The following is a 17,748-nucleotide window of genomic DNA, read 5'->3' as shown; positions in this document are numbered from 1 at the left end:
TGGGTCATGTACCAATACAAGAGGCTAAACAGTTTGCCGCATTTAGATAGCATAGAAACAGTGCTTTCCGGAGCAGTTGCACTCACTTGGCACGTATTGTATGTAGAATATGTTTTGGCCCAGGACAGGTTCTGTGTGTATATAGATTATCTATCTATCTATCTATCTATCTATCTATCTATCTATATATATATATATATAATAGATACACTGGGGGCGGCGGCACTCGGAAATAAAGACAGTAGACGGCAGCTCTTGTGACCGACGTTTCAAAAGCGCTGTGGCTTTTTTTATCAAGGTGCTGTAATAGTGAGAACAAGTAACAAATGATACAGTGCTTACCTAAATAGTGTTGAGCTCCGTCCGTGGATCCCGCACGCGCCGGCAGGAGGAGAGACGCTGAGGGATGACGTCACACCCCCGTCGAGAGCGCGCAGGGCGCACGGAGGGGGGCTCGCCACTGTGAACCAATAGGAGAACAGAGGCAATGAGTATAGAAAAGCGTGCATAACAAAAACATACTAAGAGTATCCTGCAAAAAACGGGGATACATTAGTGCAAAATAACAGTTAACTCATTGCAACATCCTGGGTATTAAGTGAACAAAAAGACAAAAGGATAATTAAAAGGTTAAAAGACAATATGCAAGCCAAGCTGTGGGAATATAATAACAAGATATAAAGGTTCTCAAAATAACTACTTTAGAGTAAGAGAGGCAAACATATTAAATGGCATGGATATTATTCTGAATGTATAATCGACCTGTGTCGACACCACACTGTAAATATGAAATACTTTTACTCTGGTGTAACCAATAAGTAAATGTAGTTAACATCTGGGAATTTACAGAAAGCAGCTAAGACCCAGATTCTCGTTGAGCCCTCTGGGGGCCAGAGTGCCCAATGTGTAGATCCATCTACACTCTTTTTGAAGCAGAGCGAGGGATCTATTTCCACCTCTAGGGGGTGGTGGCACATGGTCTATAATTTTGTAACGCAGTGAGGCGACCGAATGCCGTGCCTCACTGAAATGGCGGGCCACAGGTTGCTCGCTTTTGCCAGTTGCTATTGCGGCTTTAATGGCCGACCTGTGTGCAGCAGCACGTTCTTTGAATTGACGGTCGGTTTTGCCGACATAGTGTCGGCCGCATGGGCAGCTAATTAAATAAATAACATATTTGGACGTGCACCCGAGCCGATGTCTAATCTTGTACTGCTTTCCTGTGTAAGGATGATGGAAGCTGTCCCCTGGCAATAGATGGCTGCATGTGGCACAGCCACAGCAGCGGTAGCATCCCAGTTTGGGTTTACTAAGGAAAGTGGAGGGCATAGCTGATGGGTACTGGATGTTATTATGGACCAAGAGGTCTTTTAAATTTTTACCCCTCTTGTAGGCGCTCATCAATGTTTTAGAGTGCAAGGCAGTAAGTGCTGGGTCTGTTTTCACTATAGGCCAGTATTTTTTGGCAATACCATTAATTTTAGGGCTATGTGAATGGAATGTATTGACCCAGATGACTTTTTCAGCTGTGGAACTTTTAGTTTTAGCTGTCAACACTTCTGTGATATGGCAGGTAGGAGGTGATTGGCTGGTTGTTTATCACTCCACACTTTTAAAGGTTAGAGAATCTGGTCCTGGTTGTGAGTAAAAAAATCTGATGAGTGGGTCGATGGCTAGGTCAAACAGTAATGGGGACAGTGGGCTGGTGCCACCAGCTAAGTTAAAGCTAGGAGTGTTTAACCCATTAATAGTTAAGGAGGCTTAGGGTAGGGCATATAATTTACGAAAGAAGGTAATAAATCCTACCCCGAGTTTTTGCATGTGGAATACACATAATAAATGCCACCAGGACACCCGATCAAAACCTTTATCAGCATCACAACCCACTTTGAGGGTGCTGCCTTGAGGGGCCGACAGAGAATGTGTCAGGGCCGCTATTACTTGCCTTAAATTATGCACTGAGGACCTGCCCCGAACAAAGCCAGTTTGAGAGGGATGAACCAGTTTCAGTAAAACTAATTGTAATGTGTGAGGTACTATGGTGGTTAAAAATGTCAAGTTCTGGTTTAATGAGAAAATAGGGCGATATGAGGTGACATATTGTGTATATTGACACATATACCCTGTGCCCCTCCCAAAATGTCTGCCGCCACAGAGAAGACACACTAAAGGTACTACTGCACCTCTAGTGTCTGTCACACTGACAGACGCTAGAGGTGAAGGAGTTCTTCTAGCGGTTGTCTCCTTTGCGGCGGTGGCCATTTTGAGGAGGGGTGCAGAGTCTCTAATGCTATCAGAGACTCTTCGCCTCTGCTGCGCTGCTCCTCCCCAAAATAAAAACATTTAACTCCCCCTGGGCAATGAGCATGAACCTCCCCATGGGCAATGAGCATTTACCTCCCATGGGCAATGAGCATGTAAACTTCCTATGGCAATGAGCATGTAACCCCCCCCCCGGTCAATGAGCATGGAACCCCCTATGGTAATGAATATGCAATCCTCTTGGCAATAAGCATGGCATTGAGCATGGAACCCCTGGCAACGTGCATGTAGGTTAGTGGCACCAACAATGCGATTAATCGCAGAAAAATCATGCAATTAATCGTGTTTAAAAATGATATTCGTTGCCCAGACCTTCGGTTGGGATCCCGACGGTCAGTATACTGATGTGGAAATCCTGACGTCAAAATACTGACTGCCTGACAGTCAGGATCCCAACTAACAGGGGCTTTTCTCACCATGGGCAGAATAGAACCTGTGGCAAGTACAGTGCGCCACAGAGCCCGCAAGGTTTTTTTTATCGATTACCCCTCTGTCGGAGTACCGGTGGCTGGGATTCCGATGTCGGTAAACTGACTATTGAGATCACAATCCGTCACCCAGTCATACCATGCACAGATATTATGTACAGAATTTTTGTATCTATTTACACTTGTTTAATGGACCAGGTACATATAGATTCACCTCAGTCTGAACCCCATGAGTCTCTTTACCCCTCTCTGGAAACCCCCTTTGCAAATCCTACGTTTGCCCCTGGATGTGGGCACATGTATGTCAGAAATGTAGACAGATGCACATAACCAGAGAGTGGAGCGGCTCCTATGGCTGCTAAATATGTACCATCCCAGCTATAGGGTTATGGTGACCCCGGGCGACCCGAAGTGAGAGTGACAGGGGAAATGGGGTGTTCGGTCCCCCTGAGTGTCTCTGCCTCCCCCTGTGGCAGCTGGGAATAGTGCAGCGAGGGAGATGTGCCCTGGCCTCTGCTGCTTTGTCTCCTCCCAGCTCTCTGCAGCCGTGATCGCTGTCTGACTCACGCCGAGGGAGGAGGAGGAGGCTACAGCCATTCAATTCCCCTCCAGCCGCTGCCGCCGCCGCCATCATCATCTTCACTTCCTCTTGCACTCCTCCCTCCCTCCGCACCTCACACTCCCATCACTCCCCAGTGGCCCGGCGGGGTGTGCGAGCTCCGGCCCTAATTTGTGTGGTTGCGGGAGGTGAGTGGAGACAAGGGCGGGAGTGGCGGAGGGAATCCCCCGGACATCCATCACCGGCACAGGGGACAGAGCACCGGTCCGGGAGGTGAGGACCCAGCACAGCCGTATCCGGGTGAGTGCAGCAGCATCCCCCACAGGACGGCGCCTGGGGAGGAGGGGAGGGGTGGCGGAGCATCCCTGGGGCAGCAGCCGGCACTGGGGTCCTGTCACTGGGCACCGCTGGGGGTGTATAGCTACAGGGCAGGACGCGTAGCCCTGTGTGATTGCCATCTTCCTTGGCACAGTAGTCCTGCCCGCCTTACACTGGGCAAAGGAGGGCATGCCGCTGCTGTACCGTATCTGCTGGGAAGATGGAAGATGGCCATAGTCGCAGCCGGGGCGGGGGGAGGCATGCAGCTCTTCAGGGGGGGCTCTGCCTGCATACCTTCTATTACCTGCACTTATTCTTTGCAGCAATATTCTTATGTCAGTGTTCTCGGTTCAGGCTGTTTAGTCTGGAGATATATACATATCTATTAGCATGTTCCAGCGTTATTCAATGCACACTATGCACATTTTCATATAAATGGTGTGAAAGCAAATAGTGTTTTCCTGCCAGTTCCACCTGCTGCCTGTACTATACTGTGCTGCTGTTGCTGCTGTGTATGTCACTATCTCTCTCTACATCTCCCACTACATTCTCCAGCTGCTGTACAAGCCCCCGTGCAGCCCTGTACTGTTGCACACAGCACTGATACAAAGCAATGGCAGTATGTTGTGTAGGTGGTGTGTTTTCTTCTTAAACCTATTGTTTTTTTTTTATTTTGCTTGTAAGCTGTGTACCGGTCTGAATGCTTATGCACTTATGTTTGATTTTGTTTATGTTAGTTGCCTTTGTTTATGCCTTCCATGTTGGTTATTATTATAAGACACCAATATTTTGATCCCTTTTGGGGGGGGGGGGGGGGCTACTTGTTTATGCTGTCATTAATATGTGCAATACAAAATAATGATGCAATTAGATTTCTGCTGTCTTTTAGTATCTCCAATGTCTAGCTGGGCTACCTGTGTATAAGAGTAAGTCCTATTGGTTAACACTATAGTTGTATACAACACTATAATTGTATATAAATAGCTGTCATCGCTAATGCTGGGTACACACCAGGACGACTAGGGCCCGATCCCCTCAATCTAGATCCAATTCCGACCAATTGGATGTAGATTGTGTGGTGATTGGGCCCTTTTCTGTCCTGGTGTGGACCGATCCGATGCGCTGTCCCGCGGGTCGGTCGGTCGTTATTGAGATCCTACCTGCTGCAAGTAGGATCTCAATGACGACCATACAGCCGGGTGCGGGTCGCCATCAGATCGGACCCGCTCACGGTGCACATCATGAGCGGGTCGTGCCCCCCCCCCCCCCCGCGTCACCGTGAGCGGGTCGGACGAGACACTGACGACCCGCTCACGATGTGCATTGTGAGCGGGTCGCCCTGGTGTGTACCCTACATTAGTTGTGGGTGTAACAATGTTCCCAATGAAGTTATGGCAATTACATTATCTTATTTCATGTTTAGAAGCTACAGCATGTTATAAGGATATGTAAATGCTATTTTCACACAGTTCAAACCACATGACAGTGACATAAATATGTATGAATGAGCTATATAGGAGGGATCGCTTAGTTCTGCATTAAGTCCTTCTTTGGGCCTTGGAGAGTGCTTTACTTCTACTTTTTATTTTAACTATGAACAATTTTCATGCTCCCTCTATGGCTTAATGAGATATTGACATCATACTTTTGCCTTTGCTTCACTTCATATGATCTGGTATGTCACATGGAAAAGCCTGACTCAATTAAACAAAATGTACTAGGTAGCTGTCAAGCAATACTGAATGAAGACAGTGGAAGGGGGGGTGGGGTTATTCAGGGCCTGATTAATGTTGGCTCGCTAGGCAATATATGTCCACTGCCTAATGTGCACCTTAACGCCACTAGCAGGCATGGGGATGTAGTCATTAACACATCCCCTCGCATGCGGCTAGCAGGAGAAATTATTAGATGGTCGCTCACCATTGAATGATTCCTCATTGGTCATATGAAGCACTGCCTACTTATTTGGCTCCTGGAGAGGCACCATATATCCAGATAATCTAACGCTTTGAGGCGGACAAAGAGAATTTATTCACACAGTGATTGACCATCGGCGAGTGTTTGTGAGAGGTAATGGAGAGGCAGAAAATGTACAGGCATGTTGTGACCATTTTGGGGGTGGGGGGGGTGGGGGGGGGGCAGGCAATCCTGTACACAGCAACACTCACTTATGCTGCTTTCCCATTGCAAATCCCGGAGCGACCCAGCATTTGCGCGAACTTGAGTCCTACTGGAGAAAGAGCACAATTTAAATACATTTAATACAAGTATTATTGCTAGGTTGCCGACGTGATGTGGGGGGTGGAGCGGTGGTGCATCAGGTGGGGGAGGAGGCAGCACTAAGGTGATGCTGCTGCCTACTCCATAGTAGTAAACAGGACCCGGGTTGCTCGACCCAGGTTACCCGTTCACAATTCCCAGAAACCCGGGTCTGAGCCGGGTAGAACCCTTCTTTTTACCCAGGTCGGATTGCCAGGATGATGGACGCAATATTTTTTAAAAGGCCCTTTAACATTGCACAATGACCCGGGTCGCGCACTTAATGATATAGTTAAACGTTATCGTTGAAGGTGTATGTGCTACATTGTACACCTGTTGGTATCACTGATATACTTAACAACATCGGCTGTGGCCGGAATTGCACAGCGTGTACGGAGCTTTAGGGCTAAGCTGCAGGAGGGGTGTGTTAGGATTAGTGACAAAATACTTACAGGGGTATGTCAGAATCCCAACTGAAGGGTTTCCACACCCAACCCCTAAGTACAGACTTTCTTGAGTCTCCATTTATGTAGTGTGCAGCTGTAATGAAGCAAGCGGCCTGACACCCAAATCTTATTAGAAAACCGTAGTCTCGGCTTAGTGAGCTGGATAACCAACACTTGGAGCTCATCTTTTCTGACATCTGCTTGAAACCCAAAATATGAAAACATGGATTGGAAGGTCCCACTTTCATGGTCTGTATTCATGCTGAAAATCAAGATGAAGCGAGCTTTTGTCCTTCTGCTCAATGGGAGGTTTCAGTCCTAGCTTAGCTTTCCTTAGGGCAGTGGTAGCCAACTCCAGTCATTGAGAACTACCAACAGTTCACGTTTTCCAGACAACCTAGCTGCTGCACAGGTGCACTCATTACTCATTGACACATTTTAAAAGATCCACAGGTGGAGCTAATTACTTCACTTGTGATTCTGTGAGGAGACCTGGAAAACATTAACTGTTGGTAGCTCTCGAGGACTGGAGTTGGCTACCCCAGCCTTAGAGCATCTGCATTACAGTATGACAGGTGTCATATGGATATGTAAGTCAAACTCCCCACTGTTCCCAAAGCAGGTCGCACTCCTGAAAGGGACATCCTGTGTAATAAAACAATAACCCAGCTCCAGCCTGCAGTGCGAAAACAGTTTCAAGCAGCTGAAGCAGTGGCCTAATTCATATTTGTATGCAGTGCCGATGTTCACGCAACAGAAAGGTTGATTGACAGGGAGCAGTACACAAGCACTGAGGTCACGAGTTCAATTCCCACTATGCCCTAAAGGTGTGGACACTCTGGGTGATATTTAGAGCAATATCATTCATTTTGGCCCTAAAATATCGGCCAGTGAGTATGCAACTAAAGGTGCCCATAGAGTGGATCCATTCGGCACTTATATAATACACATCGCATTGCATGCATGCAATGCGATGAACAGCTAGTACAAAAAGTATGTGCAGCATATACTTTTTGTACCGTACAATGAGATGCGCGGGAGCGCGCATCTTATAGTACAGAACGGACCATCTATGGGCACCTTAACAATGAACGATGTGCACTCCCACGGGTCATTAAGGAGGGTTTCTGTTGTCGATGAATGCATCTCAATTTTGGCTCAGTGGTGTCAAACTCCCGGCCCTCTATCTGTTGTGGAACTACACATTCCAGCATGCCCTGCCACAGTTTTAGCAATCAATTATATAATATATGTGGCAGGGCATGCTGGGATGTGTTGTTCCAAAACAGATAGAGGGCCGTGAGTTTGACACCACTGCCCTAGCTAGATTGTTTGTTTGTTTTTTGGCATATTGTTCAGTGTGTACAATATCCTGCACAATATCGTTTGTTCATGAAACTTGAAAGTGCAAGCGAAATTGTTCAACAATATTGTTCACGGTACACATTGGGGGGTATTCAATCCCAGGTCATGACTGTCGGGACATCCCGACAGTCGTGACTCAGGCCCGTTCTCAGCCAGTGTCCCACCTGCCGAGCGGTGAAAAGGGGGCGTGTCCGCGAGAAACACCTGTGGATCGTCAAGATATGGCGGTGAGCTCGACAATCTGCAGCTGTTCTCAGCAGAACGGGCTCGACTGCTTTTAAAGTCGGGTCTGTTCTTTCAAGATGCCTGTTCAAGGCTGTCAGGAAAGACAGCATTGAATAGGCACCCGCCGCTATTCCCCCCCCCCGTCGGAAATAGTGTCTGGGGATTGAATACCCCCCCATAGTCTAGTGGGCATGTGGAGTTTGTATATTATCCTTGTGCTTGTGTGGGTTTCCTCTGGATGCTCCAGTTTTCTCCTACAATCCAAAAATGTACTGTTGGGTTAATTGGCAGAAATGAACTGTATGTGTGTACATATGTTTAGGGCAGACTTGATGGGCCAAGTGGTTCTTATCTACCACAAGTCTGTGTTTCTATGTAACCAGTTTCTAGCCATTCTCTTCTAGAAGGTGCTAGATAAGTAGAATCTGGTTGGTATGGGTGACATCTGCACTTCTAAAAGACGTTTTGTACATACTTGCTTGATTAACAAGTGTCTCCTGCCATCTCTTTAAGGGCACTGCTACACAATTTAATTAGGATTAAATGCCAATGTATAAAATTAAATTTTAATCATGGCATTCACATTACAAAGAAAAATAATTTCTTAAGGTTTGTCCTGACGCAATCAGATCGTATCGGGACTCGCATCTCACGGCATGCCAGATGGGCACAATTTACACTATATAGTGTAGATCTGCACTATATAGTGTTGCCTGCCCTCTCTATCTGGCTGCTGATATGCGCTCACACGGGAGCGCATCGGGCTCGGAAGCCCTAAAAAAGCATGCGATTTGGCTTCCGATGTTCCCTATATTGGGAACATCGGAAGCCAAATCTAACCGTGTGTACACACTATTAAAGTATTTCCCAAACCTATACAGGATGGTAGAAATTGACATATCAGGATGGTACCATAGAACTCTGCATTCCGTCTACAATACTCAGCAGTAGTCATTTTCTGGCCTCCATAACTATAAAGGCGTATAGTATGTAATAATAATACCTTTATAATGATAGTTTAACTTTACCGGTTTTCAAGGGAAGATCATAACAATTCCGGTTTCCCTGGAGTAAACACTAACCTGTGAATGTCTTATCTGGTAATAAAAAATACTTGTCACTAGCTGGCAGGTTTGTAATTGTCAGTATATAAAAAAGCAAACAAACCTGTCATAGGGTGTGGCTGCTGCTGTGTTGTTTATGGGCATCCATTTTCAACAGGGCAACAATGCATTGTACTGGGGGAATTAATTGTATTTTGGGCACGCTGCATCCAACAGAGTAATTTCTGCTTGCCACATTCTGCTGAGTAGAAAAGTGTGACTTTTGTGCAATTTCCTTGTGGTGCCCAATAGTTTACTTTATATGGCTAAGCCTGTTTATTTGGGCATGATGCGTGCCAGACCAACAGTTGAATATCATCCCATCTAAAGTGGTATGACGGGCACCTTAAAACAAATGTCAGAAACTGGAATGATTGTTCTCCATGATAAAACATAGATTTTGATGGCTGTTCAGAACAGTTTGGCCATCTTAACTGCCGTTTATGATACAAAAGCAGGAGTAGAACAGTGGACCATACCAAAATTGTGTTTGGCAGTGTTGTAGCTTTTGAGGAGGAAAAGTAACTTTTTGTCCCACAAGCCAGAATGATCAGTCTTTAGAGTTGAACATTACACGATAATAGAAAAATTCAGAGACCTTTAAACTGGGTACACATTAGACGATATTGTCCATGAACAATATCGTTTACTATTTTGCTTGAACTGTCTTGTGTTCCCTGTGCAAACTATATAGTGCATATACATTAATCAATGCCGTTCAATGGCCTCATGATGGAGGAGAGCTGTTGATGACGATATAGTTAGGATTTGACTGCATGTACAGGCGACAGTGGGGGAGGGGGGGGGGTGCTAATAATCCAGAGTCGATATGCATTCAAATACTGTTTAATTGTACCCAAAATATTGTTTAATTGTACCCAGTGTTCCATATATATTTGCAAAGATGTGGTTAAGCCACAGGCTTCAGTATTGGCTTCTCTGATACTGGTGATCGCTAACACTGCGTGATAATCGCATCCAATTTGTGTCATATAATTGCTTATTGTTCTGCTGCATAATAGCACAAAGACATATATGAAAATGTTGCAGTCCAAAGTTTTTGCAATTCAAACAGTCTGATTTTAAATTTTGAAATTGTCTTTTTTTTCTTTTTTTTTCATTCAGAAATGGTCTACATTGAATGTTAAACAATGTTAATGTTTTTATTTTAAATGGCTCACCATTGGTTCTGCTACTAGGGCTGTTTAGCCTGACGTTGGACTTGAAAGGGTTAAGTGTTGCTGTAGCTTTGGTGCACACAGGCTCTGGCACATTCACAGCTCAGAAGTGGCCACTTCTCTACACCCCTAATGGGCTCTACACACGTAGCAACCTGCTGAGCGATCTGTCAGGGCCAATGTTCTCCAGTGAGAACACTGGTCCTGACCGATTTAATAACCAGTGTTCTGGTTATGAATCGCCGGGAGATAGCGATGCGTGGGGCCGAGCATCGCTATAGCCCCTTCACACAGGGATATAGGGACATTTTCTGAGTGATGTAATTACATGAAGTAACAACGTTACATGTGTAGGGCCCATAAGAGAAAAAGGGAGGCCTCAGAGCATGAAATACAGGCAAAAGAGCAGCGGTTCCCAACCCGTGGTATGCGTACCACCGGGGGTACGCGCTGGTCTTGCAGGGGGTACGCAAACCAGTCGCCGCTATTGGCGGCCGCGTGACCCAGCACATGCTCAGGACACCGGGTCCCGCCGCGGCTCGCCACAGCTGGAAGGCAGTAAGACGGGTTGCTGGGGGTATGCGGCGCCGGCTACTGAGCCTGAGGGTAGGAGAGTGCATTGCGCATCTCTCCTACCTCTCACCGTGCTTCCCTGTGACTGGGCCGCCCGTCAGCCAATCAGAGCTTGCAGGCCGGCAGCCAATCAGGAGCCAGCCCGCAAACTTTGATTGGCGGGCAGCCCAGTCACAGTGAAGAGAAGGAGAGATGCGCAGCGGCGGCAGCTACAGTGACTGCAGGGGGACACTGGACTGTCCTCTCCCCGGCAGCAGCATCAATGGTGAGTGTGCTGCTGCTGGGAAACACTGTGGGGGGCATTGGCACTGTGGGGGTATACTTATTGCTGGCACTGTGGGGGCATATTTATTGCTGGCACTGTGGGGGCATATTTATTGCTGGCACTGTGGGGCATACCATATTGCTGGCACTGTGGGGCATACCATATTGCTGGCACTATGGGGGCATAACATATTGCTGGCACTGTGGGGGCATACTTGTTGCTGGCACTGTGGGGCATTGCTGGCACTGTGGGGCATTGCTGGCACTGTGGGGGCATATTTATTGCTGGCACTGTGGGGGCATACCATATTGCTGGCACTGTGGGGGCATACTTGTTGCTGGCACTGTGGGGCATTGCTGGCACTGTGGGGGCATATTTATTGCTGGCACTGTGGGGGGCATACCATATTGCTGGCACTGTGGGGGGCATTGCTGGCACTGTGGGGGCATACTTGTTGCTGGCACTGTGGGGCGTTGCTGGCCCTGTGGGGCATACTTGTTGCTGGCCCTGTGGGGCGTTGCTGGCCCTGTGGGGCATACTTGTTGCTGGCACTATGGGGGCATACTTGTTGCTGGCACTGTAGTGGCATTGTTGGCACTGTGGGCGCATACCCAGTACCATGGGGTCATACCTTGCACCGTGGTGGCATTCCTGTTTCTGGCACTGTGGAGGCACACGTGGCACCATTGGAGCATATGTGTATCTGGCACTTTTGGGGGCATATGTGTATCTGGCACTATTGGAAGGCTAACGTGATCCCTTGGAATGTCTGTTGCTTCAGTAATAGAGATTTGACAGTGTTCTGTTTTTTTATATGCTGTCCGCAGAATGGGCTGAGCTTATATTGTGGTCAAGTGGTTGCACTTTTTTTTTTTTTTTCTCGTCATTGCCAGTATGAACGCTATGTTTTATATTTGGTACCAGAATGATTTTTGTAGTATAAACTGGGCACTAGAATCTTTTTGGATATCATACATCATCTGAAGACATGGCACATACCACCACAGTGAAAATGGGGGAGTGACTTGCCCCTGTTAAGCCACACCCTTCAAATGAGACCACACCCTTTTAGGCCACGCCCCTAAATTTTTCCACGAGGGGGGTACTCATAAATGAAAAGCCTAATCAAGGGGTACGGGAGAAAAAAAAGGTTGGGAACCACTGCAATAGAGGGTAGGGGTTCCCAGACCATGTACTACTGATACAGCCTACTACACACATGGTAGTTCCATACTGCATGTGAGCATCTTAAGGTTACTATAGAGAGAGGATGTGAAGATCATTTCATCCATTTGATATGATTGAATGTCACCCAGTTTGGCACACTGCTGTAGCCAGAGAATGTAGACAAGTGAGTTTTAATTAAGTGTTACCTTTGTGTACATTTTATCAGGTTATGAATAGGTAAAGTAACATTGTGTAATATTATAATGGGATAATAATAATAATCATGAATTAACAGTTTCTGAATTAATTAAGCATGCCTATACACCATGCTTTTCATTTAGTACTTTTTTCCCGAATTCGCATATTTAATGAGAAGCGAAAAACTGTAAAAACCGCTGATTTTGCCGCGAAATCGCACATTCTGAGAGTGCGCTTTTTAGTCCCGCCGGAACTCGCATCCAGATGTTTTGCAATTGAAAAGTATACAATTTGCATATTTAATGAGATGCGAATTTGGAAAAATGTGTCTAAAAATCGCCAAACATGTAGACCAGGTTCTGATATGGGAATTGGCCAGAACCCTGCACAGGTCATTGAGATCTGTGCATGGTCCTGTGTAAAAAAAAAAAAAAACAAGTCCGCTGGGACTTGTAGTCCACCTGTAAAAAGAATGTTTAAATAAAACACACACACAAAAAATATATATAACTTTATTTCACACACACACACCTCACTTTTACACCAATATACTTACCGCACCAGGGTCCAGTGCTGGTCTGTCTCCTGCATAGCCAGCTCACCCCGCACTGACAGTGTGCTGGGTACAGACAATATGATTTGCGGCATCGGCAAAATCATTGATGATGTTAGTGGTTCTGCTGGAAAAACGATCTGGAGTTAAAACAATAAACGATACCATTAACATGCAGTCACTGACAATATAGATACAACATGCAGACAACTAGGAGAGTCCATCGTTAGCAATATAGTTTAAAACACACACACACACACACACACACACACACACACACACACACACACACACACACACGTGTGAATGGATCTTTTATATGTAGTAAGTGAAGTCTTGTCCTCCAGGAGACTAGACTTCCTTTTGACCACTTAAAACCTGGGAAAATCGACTAAAATTGGAGTTCTATTGAAGATGGGATGTAGCAATTGTTGCCCATTAGATTCTACTACTTATTTATCTAGCTCCTTCTAGAAGATAATATAATTTGGTTGCTATGGGCAACTCCCATCTTAGTTAATTTTACCCATAAGAATATCACAGGTATATGTAATAGGTAGAGACAGGATTATATGCAACATAAAAAGCTTGAAATATGCATGCAAATAATAATAAATACTTAAAATATGCATGAAAAGCATTAAAATATGCTACATTAAATAATAAAAAAGTAATTTTTAACTTATTTAAAAATCAGCATACAATTAGTTGCAAATAAACTTCAAAAATAGGCCCACAGCATTTGCAGATGTCTAGTGCTGTACACATAATTTTTTTTCTTCCTGGCTGCTACAGCAGACTGCAGCGTCCAAAGCTCTTCTTGCATCAACTACACGCACCCTCATCTCCAGCGCCAATGGATCAATTGTCAGCATAGCGTGTGAGGGTGGCGCAGTGGAAGGCTTACTCCCTGCCCTGCATGCTCACAGCAACCCGGCGTCTCCTGCGCCATGTGATGTCACAACCCTTCTGCCCGCCTCCTCTACTGCAGAAGTCTGTCTCTTGGTGTAAAGTACCAGGCCAGGGGCAGGCAAAGGTTCAGGAGCTTCGTAATGGCATCTGCCCAACTGACTTTTATCAACATGGATTGGCAGCCTAGAGCAGTGTCAGACATATCGTACATTCAAGGTTCCCCACACTGCACACATATTGCCCCAGCCTGCACACTCTACCACTACCTGGCCAGCAGCAGCAGGGCAAAGCAGTGCTGTGACTCACGGGTGCAAAGGGGGCAGGGCCTAAAATATGCACCATCTCTAGATTTTAGGTAAAATATGCAATAACCAGTAAGAATGGGCAAAATATGCAAATGCATATAATCCTGTCTCTAGTAATAGGTTTCGAGTATGCCGGAGCGGTGGGATATTGGCTGAGAGGTACTTATGAGTTATCTGGGCGCCCGATTTTTTGATTGTATGCCTTAAGTTAAGGCATACAATCAGATGCGATGCGATGCGATATCGCATCGCATCGCATGCGACCATCGGATGCGATGACCCGATTTTTCCATAGGAATCAATGTTAAAATGGACAGAGTCCATTTTAACATGGAATTCAATGGGAAAAAGGGGTCCTCTTCATACCCCTACTATCCAAGTGGGCATGGAGTTGGATATAAACCTGTGGCGAGCGTAGCGAGCCACCGAGCCCGAAGCGTGGCGAGCCCCGCGAGGGGACGGTATTCTATGTCCCCTCGCGGGGCTCGCTACGCTCGCCACGCTTCGGGCTCGGTGGCTCGCTACGCTCGCCACAGGTTTATATCCAACTCCATGCCCACTTGGATAGTAGGGGTATGAAAAGGACCCCTTTTTCCCATTGAATTCCATGTTAAAATGGACTCTGTCCATTTTAACATTGATTCCTATGGAAAAATCGGGTCATCGCATCGCATCCGATGGTCGCATGCGATGCGATGCGATGTGCCCGATCCGACCTGATTTAGAAATCGGGCGCCCGGATAACTCATAAGTACCGGCTGAGAATATCCATATTTGTAAAGTGGAAATCATTTACAAGGCAAAACCAATCTGGTCGGTCAAGCCTGGTTTTTCCCCAGGGACCCAGCAATAACACGGGTTGTTTGGGCAATGTAAAAGGGTTAGAATTTAACTCACTATAGCTGTGTACACACAGTGCGATTTGGTCGCTGAGCGATTTTTTTGGCTTAATATCTCTCAGCAATATGTTGCTCAGTGTACCATTTTAATCGGCGACCAGTGATTATGGCTGAAAATTGCAATCTATTCTGTCTCTACCTCATTTTGACTAGAAATCGCACAGTACAGTGCATTGCGCACCAGCAATTTTTAGCCATAATCTGAGGAGCATGCTCCTGCGACCATGAAGGGCTGGCAGCGGGAGTACGATACTAGTGATTTATCTCCCACAGTACATGAAATCACTGGTAATATGGTCGCTCAGTGACCATATTGCCAGCGATATGTGCTGAAATCACCCCTGTGTGTACACAGCTTTAGGCAAACCAGGGTGGCTGCTGTAGATCCTCCCTGGATGTTTGCCATCTATGTGCATTCCACTTTAACCTAATGGCATGGCAAAAATGTAATTTCTCCATCGCGCCATCTTGTGACAGCCATGGGAAAAACAATTGAATCCCTCCCCTTGTGTCCAGCTTCACAATTGACAATATTTAACTAAGCTAGAATAAAAAAAAAACATTCCATTGCTGTGGCAAGTCTACATACAATTTAAAAAAAAAAATATATATATATATATATATATATTCATTCTTTCATTGTGTTGTTTTTAAATGTCTTTTCATTTATTGTAAATCCCCTTTCATATGAATGTTTTTTTTTTTATACACATTTATGCTGGTATTTCAAGCACCACGTACTTATCTTGACACTGAATAAACAAATGCTGTACATATGATTTAGTACTGTTTTTACTTTATAGACTTTTTGTTAATATGCTAAATGTCTTTTCTAGGTAGGTCTGACCTTTTATAGAGTGTATCACAGGGCAGTTACTTCCTCACCTTGTTATATAGAGCACCCTTGATCTTTTGAACCTATTATAAACTGTAAAAAAACTGTTAGGCACACAGTATCTTAGCTAGTAATGGGGCAGATGTATTAAGCCTTAACAAGAGATAAATGCAAGGGTGATAAGGAGAGATAAACGTCCAGCCAATCAGCTCCTTACTGACTTTTTTCAAACACAGCCTGTAACATGGCAGTTAGCAGGTGATTGGCTGGATGTTTATCTCTCTTTATCGCCCTTGGATTTATCTGTTGTTAAAGCTTAATACATCTGCCTCCTTGTGTATATATCAGTCACAGAGCTGAAGAAATGGCCAGTCATGTTTTCCCAAATTGTAGCTCAGCTACTGTACTTTTTCTGGTAGTTATAGATGAGGTGATCGTCTATGAATGGCCATACATACTATTTTTTTTAATAATAGACATGGCTTACTGTTTAAAACCAAACTATGGCCCTCCAGCTGTTGTGAAACTACAAGTTCCAGCATGCTTTGCACAGTTTAGCTATAAAGAAATGCGAAAACTATGGCAAGGCATGCTGGGATGTGTAGTTTCATAACAGCTGGAGGGCCACACTTTGGACATGCCTGGTATACATGCCTGTATTTTTGGTTTTGTTTGTGTGACCAACAGTATTATATATACTTAAGCCCCGTACACACGGAGTGCTTTTTTCTAGCCAGCATGCTGAGCGATGCAGGCTAGGGAAATTGCCCTTGTGCTTCCCACTGGCTAGATGGCCCATACACAATGTGTGTATGGGCAATCTGTTTAACCAGTGTTCTGGTTAGCTCAGGCCGGCAATTTGACTAGATTTTGACAATGGCGATCCCTGCTTAATTTCTAAGCAAGCTAGTCTGATGGCTTAGAAGACTTAAAAGTGCCTGTGTGTGCCCCTTTAGGCAGTAGCCGTGTCTTCACCAACTACTTGCCCCAAGGCCATGTGGCTTTGTGCCCACATAATGCCACCAGCACAGTCCACTGATTGCAAACCCACCAAAAAATAGTGGTTCCCTGGGACCCCTTGCTTACAAAAATAAAGCCTCCTTTCCCCTTCCAGCCCCAGCGTGGCACATACAGAAGCCGCCTACTCTTCTCACATGGCATATACCCTGAGTTGGCCCAATCCTATTTTTTTTTTCTTTCTGTTAAGCAAACATAGATTTGGGCACCCTTAACTGTGGCTATTGTGGGCTATTTTTTTTTTTTACATTTACTGTATGCTGGTGTTTCAAGCACCACGTACTTATCTCGACACTGAATAAACAAATGCTGTACATATGATTTAGTACTGTTTTTACTTTTTATAGACTTTTTGTTAATATGCTAAATGTCTTTTCTAGGTAGGTCTGACCTTTTATAGGGTGTGTATCACAGGGCAGTTACACCCTCACCTTGTTATATAGAGCACCCTTGATCTTTTGAACCTTTTATGAACTATCTACAGTTTTGCTATTTGGCCATGCCAAAACTGATGCAGGGCATGCTGGGATGTGTAGTTCAACAAAAGCTGGAGTGTCAAGGTTAGACATCACTGATCTAAAACCTATATGGAGGTATTCAATCTTGCCGCTATTTCTACCGGCGGATATAGCAGAACTGTAGGCCTTCAGATTTGAATTTTTTTTTTTTTTTTTTTAAGTCTAATCTGAATTGTCGAAAACAAAACACCGCCGTGAATCCGACTGTCAGGAACGTGCCGACTGTCGGATTCGGGATTGAATACCACCCATAGCCAAAATAAGTCCATGGCTAATTCAGTCTAGACTATCCTATAAAATAAC

The 17,748-nt window shown here is 45.3% G+C and overlaps 1 protein-coding gene across 2 annotated transcripts in view; it reads left to right on the top strand.

Moving 5' to 3' along the window:
* The first annotated feature begins 3,249 nt into the window (after nt 1-3,249).
* CDC42SE2 (CDC42 small effector 2) overlaps nt 3,250-17,748 on the top strand; it is a 98,805-nt gene continuing 84,306 nt past the window's right edge. Inside the window, exon 1 of one of the 2 annotated variants that reach the window (XM_083187790.1) lies at nt 3,250-3,609. The gene's annotated coding sequence lies outside the window, so the exon portion shown is untranslated. The remainder of the gene's footprint in view (nt 3,610-17,748) is intronic. The other variant, XM_083187781.1, reaches the window with a different exon arrangement.

This window comes from Crinia signifera, chromosome 1 (genome assembly GCF_055691185.1).
Source record: "Crinia signifera chromosome 1, ASM5569118v1, whole genome shotgun sequence".
Classification (NCBI taxonomy): domain Eukaryota; kingdom Metazoa; phylum Chordata; class Amphibia; order Anura; family Myobatrachidae; genus Crinia; species Crinia signifera.
This window is presented reverse-complemented; position numbering and strand designations above follow the sequence as displayed.